This window comes from Ambystoma mexicanum, chromosome 4p (genome assembly GCF_040938575.1).
Source record: "Ambystoma mexicanum isolate Mex_15411 chromosome 4p, UKY_AmexF1_1, whole genome shotgun sequence".
In the NCBI taxonomy this organism is placed as follows: domain Eukaryota; kingdom Metazoa; phylum Chordata; class Amphibia; order Caudata; family Ambystomatidae; genus Ambystoma; species Ambystoma mexicanum.
This window is the reverse complement of record NC_090927.1, coordinates 993,603,258-993,620,523: the sequence shown is the minus strand read 5'-3', so window position 1 is coordinate 993,620,523 and position 17,266 is coordinate 993,603,258.

Genomic DNA, 17,266 nt, shown 5'->3' with positions numbered 1-17,266 from the left:
ACCCTCTGGGGAGCCCCTCAAGTGGATCTATGTGTGTCCAGTAGCAACAGGAAGTGCAACCTTTTCTTCTCCAGGGAATTTCCTCAGAGAGGAGCTATGGGGGACGCATTTGTAGCAGACTGGAATTTTCCACTCCTATACGTGTTCTTGCCAGTCCCTGACATTCCTCAAGTCCTCGGGAGATTGAGGAAGTTTGGGAAATCCATAATCCTAATTGCTCCAGATCAGGCCAGGACAACGTGGTACCCGGACCTTCTGGACATGTCCATCTGCTCTCCCTTCCCCGGACATTGAATCTATTCATGCAGGAGGTAGGTCATTGCCTTCAACTAGGAATCAGAACGCTGAACCTGCAACCTGGTTTCGTAGAGGCTAAGATATAAAGTCTGGGAACTCCCGGAAGATGTTATGATGATGCTTTCTACTAGAAAACCAGCAGCCAAAGCCCTTTGCCACTGCCATTGGAACACATTTTTCAGCTGGTGTACATTGAAAGACATAGGGCATCATTACGAGTTTGGCGGTTAAGATGGTGGTAATTCCACCTGGTAGAATTACCATTGCTGCTCTGGTGTATGGCGGTATGTCAGCAGAATCATGAGCAGGCGGGCACACGCACCACCCATCGGCAGAATTACTGCCGAAAAACAGATCCATCGGTAATTCTGTGCAAAATCAGCAGCATTACCGTTACCACTGTACATTTGCCACTAATTCCGCCGGCGGAATTACAGCAGGTGGAATTACAGATGGCAGAATTATTGCTGGCGGAAATTGTGTCATCACCGGAACGGGAAGCGGGATGGCAGCCATCTTTAAAAACACAATCCATTCAAAATCTACTGGAAAGGTGTGCCATCCTTTCAGAGGAAAGTCTAATCATGCCGGGAGATAAAGGCAGGAGGGAAGGTCACAGAAATGCATCTGAGGAAACCTAAATTCATGGACCAGGAGCTCACTGTCCTAGCGGAGCAGGTGGTGGCCCATGTACATGAGCTTTATGGGGCACAACACTGCAAGATCAGCCAGCACCATAAGCACGCCATCTGGGCAGAGATTGGGCACAAGGTGGTGGCTGTTGGTCATGTCCCACGGGACAGTAGAGACATGAGGAAGAGGTGTAACAACCACAAGGTAAAAGGCTGCGACATCATTTTCAACCACCGTTGGGAGACAGCAGCCGCAGGTGGAGGAACAGTTGACACGCTGCAACTGAACCCATGGGAGGAGACGGTCAGCAGCATCCTCCACATGGCAGGCCTGGAGGGTGGGAGGTTTGCGGAGGTCGGAGCCAGCTTGTTAGTAAATGAGTGAATGATGGGCCCATTACTCAAAATCCCCAATAGCATGTTGACATACCCAAACATCCAGGCGAGAGTAACCCCAACAATGCATGACTCATCAATGTGACACCGCAGGACATTACATCATCAGTCGTGGAAGGCGTGAACCCCCTGAAACACCCACCAAGTAGGATTACGATGGCATGATGTAGGACACAATCACCATGGAACTGCAGGTAAGAAGGACTCACCCATTTGCATTACACATCACCACCACCACCAACCCTTGCCGGCACACATGAGCACCCATGTACAGACACATCAGCCAAACTGGTTCTAAACACGTAGCGGCTGTCAACCAATGAACACCACTAGGCGTCTGTCTCAAACTAATGACCACTGCAACAGAACAGTTGCTGCAAGGTCCCTTGAAGACTGTGTCCCACCTAATGTTATAATCACACCAGCATAACTAGCAGGGCACCCCTCAGCTGACAATACAATCGGATAGGCGATCAACATTTGTCCTGCCCTACATGGCACACGTGACCTTGTAGGTCAGTGAAGCACATGACTCCACAGTCCAAGCAAGGCACACCTCCCACACGGACCATTGCATGCACATCAATCAAGGCAGTAAACCTCAATACACTGTGCCACCTGAAGTATGCCCCCAGGGAGCCCTAGAACCATGTGACACCATGGTGCATATAACACTGCATTATAGCACACCCTAAACATGTCCATCAAGGTATTGGTGCACACTTTCATGTCTCCCATCAGGGACACCCAGGACCCCTTGGAAGGTGCCAGTACCTCCATCACATCTGCATCAGCACATGGGGAAAAAAGGCCACAGGCCATGCTTCAGCCAGGAAGGCGAGTGTCCACAAAACGCCCAAGTCCAAGGGCACTGCATCAGTCACCTCTTGGCACTGGTACACCAGCCACTATTGCACCACCAACTCCGGTCATGATGGAGGCTGCTGCACCACTCACAACTGAGGCATCTCCCACGACTGCTGGGGACTCAGGGGACCAACACACCCGCCCAAGTGCTGAGGGCAGGCAGGCACAGGCCCAGACCACTGCATCCGTGCAACGGGAGTCTGCCTCCCATGACCTCTGCGAGGTAGTTTTCCACAGAATCCTCTGCCCTGCCCAGCAGATCACGCATGCTGTCCTTCCCCCTCCCGTGTGTAAATTTCACCGTTTAACCACTCTGAGGACATGAATGATCATGGACATAACAGAGAGCAAGCAAGCCGGGCATCCAGCAATGAGGCAGGGGCACCCAAACATCTCCTGGGCCAGTGCAGGACCCCACGTTGCATGCCATGTGAGAGCACCTCAACCGAATTGAGCAACAGGAGACAATGCATTCCATTGCCTAGGAGCAATTGGGACATTCGTAGGCGATGGGGTTCAGGGTGCCTCCAGGCGGGTGGCCACTTCCCTTGACTGTCTGTGCTGGTATGCAGTCTAGTCAAGTGTCAGTAACACCCTCGACAGGCAGAGAGGGGGAGGTAGATGGCAGAGAAAATCACTGCCTCACATGAGACCAGAGCCATAACATGACAATGCATTACCTTTGGGGCAGTGAGATTGCCAGTTGCGTGTCAGCTACCCCTACCGAAGCTCTCAGCACGACCCATACTCCCATGCTGACACAAAAAGGGGACAAGAGGAAAAGATGGTGGACTCTTACATGGAACAGACTGGAGACCACAGGGTTGTAGGTTGGGTGATGGTGTCGGGGATGAAGTTGTGGGGTGGGTGATGGTGTTGGGATGAGGGTGTGGGGTGGGTGACGGTGTTGGGGATGAGGGTGTTTCAATGTAGATTAAATCACTGTTGAGTTAAGTCAATGTTTGCAGTGTTTATTCAGTGGTAATGATGATGCGCATTCAGTGAATGATCATAGTGGCGTGAGAGGTGCATATGTGTGGAATCAAAAATAGTTGTCCATGAGGTCATGGCAGACAATACCTATTACCCTCACCACCTCAAGTATGTTCTGAGGTACCCTGTGGTCACCTTCAACATCTTTGTCATTAGGAGGCATTGGAATGTTCCGTCGTATGCACATTTTGTGCCCCATTGCGCATATCATGACGATTTTACCAACTTTGACACGACTGTACATGAGTGCCCCATGTGGATGCACCTGAATCCTGCCTTTAGCAGTCCGAATGTGCGCTCAATGCGTGGCTAGTCCTCATGTGTGCCAAATTAAAAGCTATTTCTTGCGGTGTGCTAGGGTTCCTCACTGGTGCCATCAACCAGGGTGACTGCGCATCGCCTGAGTCACCTACAAGAAATAGGATGTACAGTGTTGGTGTTAGACATGGTGTCGAGGTACATGTATATTGTCCTATTGTGCAAGTGGCCTAGGTGTGCTCATCTGTGCATGTGGATGACACACCTTGCATCAGTTAGGATGGAGGGGCATTAGCCTACAGAGTGCACTTGCAGTCATTCACTGTGTGTGCAGCATCATTTATCATGTGCTTGTCTAAGCACTGACATCACCCCTGCAGTTGATACGATGGTGATGGCGCTAGTCCATGTACTGCCCTATGACCATGCATTGGTAGGGAATGGCTTCTTGGATTAGACAGGGGCCTTGCTTTGTGTGTCTAATTGTGTCTCTGCTTGGTGTGTCTGCTTCTTTGTGTGCCAGGATGTCCGGTGGAATCACCTCTGGTCAGTATGTGGTCTGCGAGAAGTCGGTTATGGTCTGTGGCCTAATTGTTGTATTCTTGGTGTTGCATTTTGGAACTTGTAGTTTGCTCAGAATTGTTCTCATTCCGTTCTCCATGTGTGTCACTGTGCCATGTCATTGTCAGATTGCCTACTTACCCACAAGCCAGGCACACTGTCCTCTGTGTTTGCTCATGTAAACTGGTAGAGTGCTGTTCCTCAGTATCATAGCATATGTGGCACCTGGGAATCAGGTGCAGCAGTGGCTGATGGGGAGATCAGCATCACATGTCATCTGAATGTTCATGGAATGAAACTGTTATCTGTTCATGTATGCCTGCTCCTCTGCTTAGTGGCCACTAATGCCACATGTCTGCAATCCAGTGCTGCTATGATATTGGGGCACTGGGAAATAGACTAGAAACGTGCTTTGGCTGTGTTCACCTGGGTGGTAGGCATGGAAATGCGCTGATACTTTCATCCTTCACTGTATAGTTTGCAATTTTGAAGGGATTGTGTCCTCCGACGTAGTCCTTATCTATGATATTTGTATCTCCATCTTGCTGGCCTTGGACATTTTTTTCCCAGTAGAGGGTGCTGTGCGTCGACGTCCGTCGAGTAGGTGCTCCTCGACGGCCACCGTATCAACGCCGACGTCATCATGCCTATAAATGGCCACGAGCAGCGTTCGTTGCTCAGTTCTGTTTTTCCGCGCTTCGTGTGCCTCGGAATACCGTTGCTCAGTTCATCAGTCGATATATATTCATATTTCCTTGAGAAAACCGACTCGTACTCGATGGCTTCCTCCTCAGACCCGACGACTCCTCAGTCCGGTTTCAAAAAATGCCGAGACTGTGGGAAGAAAATGTCGTTGACGGATCCTCACAGGATTTGTTTGTGGTGTCTGGGAATCGAACACCAATGTTCGGAGTGTGAGGAATGCCTATCCATGATGGCGAAAGCCTTGAAGGAGCGTAAGGGGAAGCTCGAGAGAGGTAAGTCAATTTTAACTTCCTCAAACGTTTCCGCGGTAGAGTCGAGACATTCGTCTCCTCACCGTCGAAAGCATTCTCGGTCTAGGTCTCGAAGTGGCTCCCACCACTCGTCGAGGTCTAGACACTCGAAAAAAAGACAAAGAAGATCCCCTTTATCGTCGTCTTCTAGTTCCCCTGAAAGAGTAAATTGCCCCACTAAACACAGCTCTCAAGCTGAGTGGGAGGAATTCAGAAAAAAGATGCTAAGCGTCTTCGAGAAAGCGGCCTCGTCCCCCTCGAAGTCAGCTGAGGGTGATACCCCGGGTGAAAAGCCCAAGAAATCTAAACGCCGCGAGTTGAAGCACCCGGCGAAAGAGTCGACCCGAAAGCGCCATGAGCCATCGGGAAATAAAGCATCTTCGCCATTGTCGAAAGCCCCTTCGAAGCATAGATCGGCGCCATCGACGCCGTTATCAAAGGGTTCTTCGACGCATCCGTCGATCGAGTCGACACCGACATCGACGCCGATAAAAGAAAGACCCACGGCTACTCCACAGCCAACGGTTACTCCGAGAGCCTCCGACACGACGTCGAGAACGTCGTCGACATCCTCGAGCAGGATTCCAATCCTCTCGAGTTCTTCGAGGCCTCTTCCAGTTTTCTCGACGCCTTTGTCGGCGCCTTCGAGGATTTTTACATCGGCGTCAACGACATCGACCTTTTCAAGGCCACTGATGATGGCTCCCTCTGCCTTAGAGATGGGTTTTATACGATTTCACAGACCAGAGCATCCCCCCTTAACTTCAATTTTTGAAGAAAGGGAAGATTCTGATCAAGAAAGGCCTTTTGGGCTGCAGAGGACCACATTACCTGAACCAGAGACTTTTGCCTCTGAGGAAATAAGGTTGAAAGACCTTCAGGATGCATTACAGGAAGCAAGTGGCCTAGACACTTCCCCAGAAGTGGAATTTGTCAAACCAGACCCAGGGGAACATGCTGATACCCCTTATAGAAACCTAATGTCAAGAATTATGGAGTTCATGGGTTGGTCTGCGCCTTCACCTGTTTTTCAACAGAATGACCTCACAGATATTTTGGATAAAGGTCCACAGGAGGGTCCTGTGGTTCCCTTTCATTCTGCTTTACAAAGAAATATTTTAACTGGGAAACTCCTGAAGTTGTCCCTGCGGTTAACAAGAAGTTGTCAGCAAAATATAGGGTATCTGCTGCTGACCCTGAATACCTATCTAAGCACCCTACTCCAGAGAGTCTTGTGGTCCAGGCTGCAACTTCATCAGGCAGTACTTCTGCTTACCCCACTGCTCCTCCGGATAGGGATGATAAAAAATATGATGCCATGGCTAAGAAAGTCTTCTCAGCCTGTAGCATGGCTTTAAAATCTATCAATGCAACTTGTACGCTCGCTAGGTTCAGCCACACCCTTTGGGAGTGTGCTTCATCGGCGGCTGACTGCATACCGGAAGACGAAAGGGACGCATTTTTAAATATCATCAGAGATGGTAAAGATGCAATGTGTGAGTCCCTTCAAACTGGCATTGATTCTGCTGACAGTATCAGCAGGGCCATGGCGGCAAGTACCACAATCCGCAGGCATGCGTGGTTGAGAAAGTCCGGCTTTGCTTCTGACGTACAGGCCAGACTTTTAAATATGCCCTTTGACGGTTTTTCCCTATTTGGTAAAAAGGCGGATGACAGTTTGGAATAACTACAAACATCTAAAGCAGCAGCTAAGTCACTAGGAGCTGCAATCCGACAAACTAATTTTCATCCCTCAGAATCCTCTTGGAGAGGAAGGTCCTTTCGCTATTATTCCTCATATGGAAGAGGCAGAGGGCGGCCGACTCAGAGGCCAAGGAAAATGTACCCGTGGTGGACGGGGTAAAGGAAAGAAAGCCACATCAGCAGGAGCCGCTTTACCTTCGGCAACTGCATAAGCCGCTCCCAAACCACTCTGAGGTCTCCCATCACAAGACACCTGTAGGGGGCAGGTTAACTCACCATCTGACGGAATGGCAGGCTATTACGTCAGATGCTTGGGCATTGGAGACAGTTGCCCAAGGTTACTGCCTGCCTTTTCTACGCATCCCTCAGAGACATCCACCGGGGAACAGCTCTATGAAAGTGCCCGATCCGCTCCTCTTACAGGACGTTGTAGACCTGCTAGAGAAAGGTGCCATAGAACCGGTACCTGTAGTGGACAGGAACAAGGGCTGGTACTTCCCCCTACTTTCTCATACCAAAGAAAGACGGAGGACTGAGACCCATCCTGGACTTACGAGAATTGAACAAGTTCCTCAGGAAGGACAAGTTCAAGATGGTAACTCTCTCTCAGATCCTTCAGGCCCTCCAGCCTCAGGACTGGTTGGTATCTCTGGACCTTCAGGGTGCTTATTTCCATGTGACTATCCCATCCCAAGCACAGGAAGTACCTGAGGTTCGCAATTGGCAACTCTCATTACCAATTTCGAGTTCTGCCATTTGGGCTGACCTCCGCCCCGAGGGTCTTCACCAAGCTAATGTCGGTTGTGGCTGCAAGTCTAAGGAGGGAAGGGATTCACGTCTACCCCTACCTGGACGATTGGTTGATCAGAGCAGTTTCTTCGGAACAAGCTCGGATCCAACTAGATTATGTCTGCCACTCCCTTCACAGGCTGGGCTTCTCCCTCAATTTAAAGAAGTCACAGATGATATCATCACAGAGACTCCAGTTCATTGGAGCAGTCCTGGACACGTCCCTGGGAAAAGCCTCGCCACCAGAGGTGAGGGCTCAAGATATTCTGCACATGGTCACCAGGTTTCAAAATGCCCAACGTCTCCCAGCCTACGACTTTTTGAGGTTGCTAGGCCTCATGGCATCCTGCATATTCCTTGTGCAAGAGGCTCGCCTGAAAATGAGATCCCTTCAGTGGGCACTGAGGACTCAGTGGTCACAATTCTCAGGGAGGATGACAGATCTCCTCCGGATTCCGGACAACGTAGCCCACGACCTTCAATGGTGGGCCTCTCCAGAGAACATCTTGAAAGGAGAACTGTTTTGGGAACCATGGCCGGAGATAACAGTAGTCACAGACGCCTCACTCACGGGGTGGGGAGCCCATGCCAACGACTTGACCATCAGCGGTCGGTGGTCTCCATCAGAGTCCAGACTACACATCAACCTATTGGAGCTGAGAGCCATCGGACTGGCACTGAAGGCTTTTCTGCCGTCTGTACAGGGGAGAAACGTCCTGATAATGACGGACAATACAGTGGCCATGCACTACCTCAACAAAAGAGGAGGCGTAGGGTCACTGCCACTGTGCAGAGAGGCGATGCAGCTCTGGTTTTGGGCAATTCAGGAAGGAATCTCTCTATCGGCAATTCACCTAGCCGGAGGGAAGAACTTGATAGCGGACGCTCTGAGCAGGCAGAACACAGTCTCCCACGAATGGGAGATAGCTCAGGAAGTCCTTCAAGAGATCTTCGCCCTTTGGGGAACCCCTCAAGTGGATCTGTTCGCCACCAGTATCAACAGGAAGTGCGACAGATTTTGCTCAAGGGAATTTCCCCCGAGAGGAGCTCTAGGAGACGTGTTCGTAGTGGACTGGGAGTTCCCACTTCTGTACGCGTTTCCTCCGGTCCCTGTCATTCCTCAAATGATCAGGAGGTTGAGAAGGTCTCGGAAGACCATGATCCTAATTGCCCCGGATTGGGCCAGGAGAACGTGGTACCCGGACCTTCTGGACATGTCCATCTGTCCTCCAATTCGTCTACCGTACAGAGAGGATCTTCTCTCGCAGAAGGGAGGTCAGGTTCTCCATCCAGCCATCAAGACCCTCAACCTTCACGCTTGGTATCTGAAAGGTTGAGGTACAAGGATTGGGACCTTCCAGATGACGTCATGGAGGTGTTGCTTTCGGCCAGAAGACCAGCAACTAAAACTCTATACCGCTGCTGTTGGAATAAATTTTGCAGCTGGTGCAGAGAAAAGAATATCGAACCCTTTTCATGTGGTACACCTGCAGTGTTATCCTTCTTACTTTATTTGACAAATTCGGGCCTTCAAATTGGCACTATTAAGGGCTATCTCGCAGCGCTATCGATCTTTAAGCGCACTGCAGAGGAGCCATCGTATTTCAAAATTCCATTGGTAATACAATACCTGAAAGGTCTAACTAATGTTTACCCTCCAAGACCATTCCAAGTTCCCTTATGGGACTTAAATCTAGTTTTAAACTTCCTAAAGGGTGCTCCTTTTGAACCACTCCACTCTTGTTCATTGGAGTTTCTCACCCTCAAAACTGTTTTATTGGTAGCATTAACATCTGCTAGAATGGTTAGCGAGATACAAGCCCTGTCTTGTAAACCTCCTCATACTACTTTTCACAAGGATAAAATAGTGATACAGGTGAAGCCTAACTTCCTCCCAAAGGTAGTTTCGGAATTTCACATTACTCAGAAGATTACTCTACCTTCATTCTATCCTCCTCCCCATCCGGGGAAAGAGGAAGAGACTACACAGGCTGGACCCTAAGCGAGCCTTGAGTTTTTATATCAGTAGACTTGCTAAAATTAGACAAGCAGACCAACTCTTTGTAGGTTACGCAGGACATAAGTTGGGATTACCAATAACCAAACAAACCATCTCCAGATGGATTATTTTAGCCATTCTGGAATGCTACAAACTGGCAGGGAAAGAGCCCCCTCAAAATCTAAGGGCTCATTCGGCCAGGGGTATCGCAGCATCCTCAGCTCTTCAAAGAGGGGTACCAATTAGAGACATATGTGCGGCTGCCACATGGTCATCCGCACATACCTTTACCAAATTTTATAGCCTGGATTCCTCCTCTAGTCAAGAGACTAGATTTGGCAAAGCTGTGTTACACTCTGTTCATTCTTAAAGGGCAATATGGCATCTCTTACTCCCTCCTCCAATCACATACCACTGCTATGGGAGTCTATCATAGATAAGGAATACGTCGGAGGACACAATCCCTTCGAAGAACAAGTTACTTCTTACCTTGTAACGTTCTTTCGATGGGATGTTCCTCCGAAGTATTCCTTATCGCCCCTCCCATCCATCCCTGCAGTAACATTTCCCTTGCGGTTGCAGCTTACGCTCCTTCAAGGGTAGTAACCATTCATACAATAACTACTTTACTCTATGCATGATGACGTCGGCGTCGATACGGTGGCGGTCGAGGAGCTCCTACTCGACGGACGTCGACGCACAGCGCCCTCTACTGGGAAAACATTTTCCGAGGCCAGCAAGCTGGAGATACAAATATCATAGATAAGGAATACGTCGGAGGAACATCCCATCGAAAGAACGTTACAAGGTAAGAAGTAACTTGTTCTTTCTGGCCTTTCTGATGATAATCCCCTTTACTGGAAAACTCATTAATGTAACTATAAATGGGTGTTGCTAAGGAGTGATGTGCCATTTCAATTTTCTGCACTTTTCCCTATGTTTAATTCAGGTTTTGGGGGAGGATGTTTTGGAGTAATTCCAGCGACATCCCTTTCCCAATTTGGTTGGAAGGCCATTTGTGGCATGGGTGTTTCCTTATTTAAAAATTTAAGATTGCCTTCTCTACCTCCTCTACAGTCATTTCTGTATCTGGGGCTCTCATCTGCTCTTCCAAAAGACCCTGAACTGGGACATCTCTGAGAAACTATTTAAACCCTTTTCCCAGTTCTCAAATTGATATACTGGATGTGGTAGTTGGCAGGCTATTCATCACTGAGGAAATGATTGTAAGTTCTTGTGTACAAGAGGACCGGCCGCAGACACATAGGCGCATGGTATAGTTGAGTTCTATGGGTTACTCCAAACCTCTGTCTACTCAAATTGGGTGTCCATCACATAATTTAAGTACCACCTGACCACCAGTCATCCATCTATCAATGTTAAATTTGGTAATATTAACATCTCAATCTCGTGGAGAAAATATCTATTCAATGCGGGAGGGGCGAACACACTCAAAAATCCTAACGCCTTTCCTCCCATTTCCCTTGTTACCACCACATCTCTTCCCAAACTGGACCACGTTGCTGGTATTCAGACCACACAAGCACACAGAGGCAGACTGAGGCTACGTTCCGTCTGAGCCAGAAGGGGCAGAGCGTGTAGGCTGGACTGTACGTCTAAGAGGAAGGAGGCAGGCAGCTAATGTAATGCATTTACCATAGCATATCTACCTATTGGCCTAAAAGTTGTCACTTTTCCCTTTAATTTTTTTATTTCTAATTTCTCTGCTTCAATAATTTGAAGGCACAACTGAACCAAAAGGCTAAACTGCATTGATCAAGCACCTTTCAAGTGCCTTCACCATGAGAGTACATCTACTTTTGCAATGTTTCCAAGATTAAATGTTTTGAATGTTTCAATATTTTGTAGGCTGAAATAAAATATAAATTCCCTGTATTTGCAGCATCTGTTTTGGGATTTTCTGTGGTTGCACAAATAAGAGGCCTCATGATGTATTTTTGTCAGCAACCCGTTCAACTGCCCGTGTGTTGGTGAAATACCGATTTTATTGTGATGCCAAGGTTTGGCACAGCGCATTAAGACCTGTGCTGCCACTCTTATTTCTTCTTCCAGGATAAATGAATTCATCCAAGCACACAGGATGGACAAGTACATCGTTACAAGGGTATTTAAAATGCTGTAACTGCAACATAGCAATAAAATCCGATTTTATGGGCCATATGGGGTGGTAACAGCCTGGGGCCCCTAACTATGGACCCCAGAGCCGTTACTATCATCAGTGTTATTGCTATTTGCACTGCAGGTTTCGAATACGAAAAACTGTGGTGCTGACAGCATTGTAATTTTGTTGGTGTGAATGGGGCATGTTTACGGCGCCCCGTTAATTCAAACAAAAATACTTACCAAAGATGGCCACTGTGGAGCTGGAGGGCGTGGGTCCATGTGGAACCCCTCTTCCATTTCCAAGGTGGCCGGCAGGGATGTAAAGAGGCATGGGTGTCGCCACCAAAGGAATCAGGTAAGTGTATTAAAGGGGTAGGCGGGAAGAGACCAGAGGGGAGGGGAGGTTGTGGAGGAAGATGGTGGCAGAGCAGCCTTCAGGTTGCTTGGAGCGCAGGCTTGGATCATTGAATTCAGTCCACGATCCGAGCAACCTGATTGGCTGGCTCCCCTGCCCCGGGGCCTCATCATTAATCCATGACTTTAGATATCTTGTAGGTTGTTTTGGGGGTAACTACCTTTAGAAGCCATGGACTTCTGACAGGATCTGTAGAACCTCACCTGCCCCTTGGCTCGCCAGTCTTGACAGCACTACACTGGGTATAATTTTAAGTTTTACAGTGCCACAATTTTTGATTTCTAAAACCATTGCTGATTGGTTGCAGGTTGCTTTAACATTCTAAAAGGGAATAAGGGAAAAATAGGACTCTGGGACTACGTTCAACTACATTATTGCTTGCATATTGTTTGATTATACAATTTTTAATGCTCATATATCATCACTAAATATACATAAATGCTAAACAAAAAGTGAGAACATTCTTAATGTGTTTGTATTATGCATATAAAATACACTATACTGGAAGTGTAAATGCTTGTTACTTTAATGATCAAACTTTGTAGTGGAGAAATGTATAACATCTATTGTTAACCTTTTCTGGAAATTCTAGAGGTGGCCTCACAACAGTTTGCTGTATAATAGTAAGCCTGTCAGGTGCTCAGGTGTAGTGGTTTCGCTTGTACGAAGTGCAGAGATCCAACTCTTCCCAGAGTCCTACAATGGGTACAGCAATATTCTCCGCTGCAAAACCTGCTGCAGCCCCACATAAGCACTTCGATAACCTTTGGGGTGAAGGTTCAGCATGAAGGGTATGATCAAAATCATTACAGCACCCTCTGTCTCCATCAATGTGTATCTATTTGTAGAGAACTGGGCATACCCCCTGATCTCCTCATATGCTCTTATGGGTGAATAATTGTTCTCTTCTGTTCATAGATTGTGTCTAAAGTGCAGAGTACGTTTCTGGATGACGAGATGTTTTATCCATTTTCTAACCGCCTTTTCTTTAGCAGCGGACTCATTCAATTTTACTTTTATCTCCAAGTAATTGGCCTTGACAATGTGTGTTTATATTGTGCTATTTGACATGCACAGACTAGAATTCAAATTTCAAGGGGATTGGGTCCTCTGACGTATTCCATATCTATGACCGGTAATGTCCACAGCTGTGCTGCTCCGGAAAATCTTTGGCGTCTGCGTCCATGACGTCGATGCGCCGTCCCCGAGAACCTCCTCCGACGGCCGACGTCACCCGATGTGATAAGTAGGACGCACAACGCCCATAGCCTCAATTCCGTTTTTTCCTCGAACGTGTTCGCTTCGTGAATCTCGGTACGCCTCGACTCGTTGGAGTTTGCTGTTTTCAAATTCTCGGTTCAATGAACCTGTTCGTTTTTTTGTGAAGACCTGTTCGTGGCGATGTCTACTTCATCTTCAACCCCGCATCCGGGCTTCAAGAAATGCGGGGACTGTGGGTCCAAGATGTCGGTCACGGACTCGCACGACGCCTGCCTCTGGTGCCTTGGGGAGGCCCACGATACGGACGAATGTGTCGACTGCCAGTCGCTCACGGCAAAGGCCTTGTGGGAACGCAAGAAGAAGCTGTCGGTAGGCCGGGTGTCTAAGCCCCGGAAGTCGAGGTCTGCTGGGGTTTCGACGGATGACTCGAGGGGCGACTCTCCGCATCATCGTCGGAAGTCCAATGGGTCTCCTTCCAGGAGTCGGTCTCGCCACTCCTCTGCCTCTTCGTGGCATTCCCAGAAGCGCCGGCATAGGTCGCCTTCCCCGTCCTCTTCCGAGGACATCGCCCGTCAGCGGGTCGCTTATCCCTCCATGCAAGCGACACCGGAGGAATGGGCTTCCTTCGGGAAGCAGATGCTAGTGATTCTTGAATCGCAGGGCACTGGTCAGTCCGCGCCTCCGAGGAGGGTCGGTCGGCACTGGTCGAGAGACACCGCTCGTACGCCTTCGGGCTCGAGTGGTCGGCACGGCTCGCGGGAGAGGTCCCGCTCGGACAAGGGTAGCCGTTCTCGCCATGCCCGTTCCAGGTCTCAGTCCTCGACGCGCTCGAGACCGCGTGATCCTGTGCCATCTTCGAAGAAGACGTCGACGCCTGTGGCGCCGAGGTCGTCGAAGGTTTCTCTCGAGGCTCCGCCTCCCAGGGTGTCGACGCCATCGGCGCCTTGGTCGTCGAGAGACACGCTCGGAGCTCCGGCTTCGAGGCCTGTGTCGACGCTGCCGATGCTGGCGGCGCTGCAGCTGACGTCAACGCCTTTTCTGTCGATGCCGACTCGTTCGCCTTTCAAGGCGGTGGTGTCGGAGGGGCCCCGTGGCATGGGGTTTTCCCCTAGAAAGGCTCTGGCTAAGGTCAGGCACTGCTTTGGTCCCCAGAGGTCTTCCTCTCCACGTCTAGAGTACATTTCAGAGGGTGATGAAGGCTCTGATGTTGGCTTAGTTTCGGTCACGGTTCCAGATGAGCTTATCTCGGGCCATAGCCAGTTTGATGACCTGAGGCAGTCACTGCATGATGCCAGTGGATTGGACACCTCTCCGGAGGTGGAGTTTTGTATCCTGGAGCCTGGCACTCATGCCGATTGTTCATATCGGCGCCTTATGTCTTGGGTCACCGAGTATTTGGGTTGGTCAGCTCCCCCAGGGGAGTTCGTTCAGGATGATCTCACGGACATCCTTGATCTCGGTCCCCCCACTGACCCGGTTTTGCTGTTTCATATGGCTCTGCAGAGAAGGGTGGAGTCTCCCGGCAGTGGGCAAGTCTTTGTTGCGAAAATACCGTCCAGCCAGTAGCGACCCCTGCTACTTGTCCAGGCACCCCACTCCGGAGAGTTTGGTGGTGCAGGAGGCTACGGCCCCGGCAAAGCAGGCGTCGTATCCTACCATCCCTCCGGATAGGGACGACAAACGTTTTGACGGCTGGGCGAAGAAAATGTTTTCTTCGGGTGGTATGGCGCTTCAGGCGGCCAACTCCATATGTGCTTTATCTCGTTTCACACACACTCTGTGGAACTGTGATGCATTAGCGGCTGAACATATTCCCGAAGGGGACGAACGGGATGGTTTCCTTGCTATGGTTCAGGGATGCCATGTGTGAGGCCGTTCAGTCGGGTTTGGACTTGGCAGATTGTGTCAGCCGGTCCATGGCGACGAGCACCGTAATGCGCAGGTTTGCGTGGTTGCGGAAGTCTGGGTTCGCTCCTGATGTGCAGTCCCAGCTCCTCAACATGCCCTTTGACGGTGAACAACTTTTTGGCAGCAAGGCTGACGAGAGCCTTGAGAGGCTGCAGACCTCCAAAGCTGCAGCAAAGTCATTGGGCGCTGCAGTTCGCCAACCTCCGCCTTTTCGTCCTAGGGGACAGCAGTGGAGGGGAGGTTCCTTTCGCTATTACTCGTCCTTCAGTAAAGCGAGGGGAGCTAGCAGTCAAAGAGACCATCGTAAGAGTGCCAGAGGTGGAAACAAAGGTACTCGAGGTGCCAAGGCCGCTCGGGCAGTTGCCTCTTTGCCCTCGGGCAACGCCGCTTCCACTCAGTCATGAGGCCAGGTCCCATGGTTCGCCGGTTGGGGGAAGGCTGGCGCAGCATCTTGTAGAGTGGCAAGCCATTACTTCGGATGTGTGGGTTCTGGAGATCATAACCCACGGCTACTGTCTTCCTTTTCGGCAGAGGCCTCACGACAATCCACCAGGGAACCTCTCTTTGAAGTGTCCGGATCCGCTCCTTGCGCAGGAAATTCGAGCCCTGCTGGAGAAAGGCACCATAGAACTGGTGCCTGTAGCAGAGAGGAACAAGGGACGGTATTCCCCTTATTTTTTGATTTCGAAGAAAGACGGGGGATTGAGACCCATCATGGACTTGCGCGGTTTGAACAAACTCGTCAGGAAGGACAAGTTCAAGATGGTGACTCTTTCTCAAGTCCTCCAGGCCCTTCAACTTCAGGACTGGTTGGTGTCTCTCGACCTCAAGGATGCTTACTTCCATGTGCCGATCCATCCCAAGCACAAAAAGTACCTGAGGTTCGCGGTTGGCGACTCGCGCTTTCAGTTTCGGGTCCTGCCGTTCGGATTGTCCTCCGCCCTAAGGGTTTTCACCAAGCTCATGGTGGTGGTGGCAGCGCATCTCGGGAAAGAGGGGATTCACAGCTACCCCTACCTGGACGATTGGTTGATCAGGGGGAGCTCTCCTGAGCAAGTCCTGGATCATCTGCCCGTCACCTGCCACTCCCTTCACAGGCTGGGCTTCTCCCTCAATTTAAAGAAGTCCCATTTGACACCAACGCAGCGGCTCCAGTACATCGGAGCAGTGCTCGACTAGTCCCTGGGGCAGTGTTTTCCTCCTCAGGTGAGGGCTCTTCACATTCAGCAGATGGTGAACAAGTTTCAATTTGCCCAGGATCTCCCAGCGTCCGAGTTCTTGAGACTGCTCGGCCTTATGGCATCCTGCATTCTTCTGGTGCCAGAGGCTTGTCTGCGGATGAGATCTTTGCAGTGGGCACTCAAGCTCCAGTGGTCTCAGTCCTCCGGCAGGCTGTCGGACCCTGTTCAGGTGCCGCCCTCGGTAGCTCGGGACCTTCTGTGGTGGGTCGTCGAGGGCAATCTGATGAAGGGGGCCCCATTTTGGCTGCCCTGGCCGGAGGTGACAATCGTGACGAATGCATCCCTCACGGGATGGGGCGCTCATGCCAATGAGTTGACAGTCAGCGGTCGTTGGTCTCCGTCGGAGTCCAGACTCCATATCAATCTGTTGGAGCTGAGGGCCGAGGCTAGCCCTGAAGGCTTTTCTGCCGACTGTGCGTGGAAAGAGTGTCCTGATTCTAACGGACAACACGGTGGCCATGCACTACCTCAACAAAAAGGGGGGGCAGGGTCACTTCCTCTGTGCAGGGAGGCGATGCAGCTCGAGTTCTGGGCCATCCAGCAGGAAGTTTCGATTTCGGCTGTTCATCTGGCCGGAGACGACAACGAGACGGCGGACGCTCTGAGCAGGCAGAGCAAGATCTCTCACGAGTGGGAGCTGGCTCAGGAGATTCTCCTGGAGATCTTCGCCCTTTGGGGGACCCCTCAAGTGGATCTCTTCGCCTCCAGTGTCAACCAGAAGTGCGAAAAGTTTTGCTCACGGGAATTTCCTCTAAAAGGAGCCTTAGGAGACGCGTTTGTGGTGGAGTGGTCATTCCCACTGCTGTACGCGTTTCCTCCAGTCCCCGTCATCCTGCAAGTGCTGCGGAGGTTGCAGAGGTTCGGTT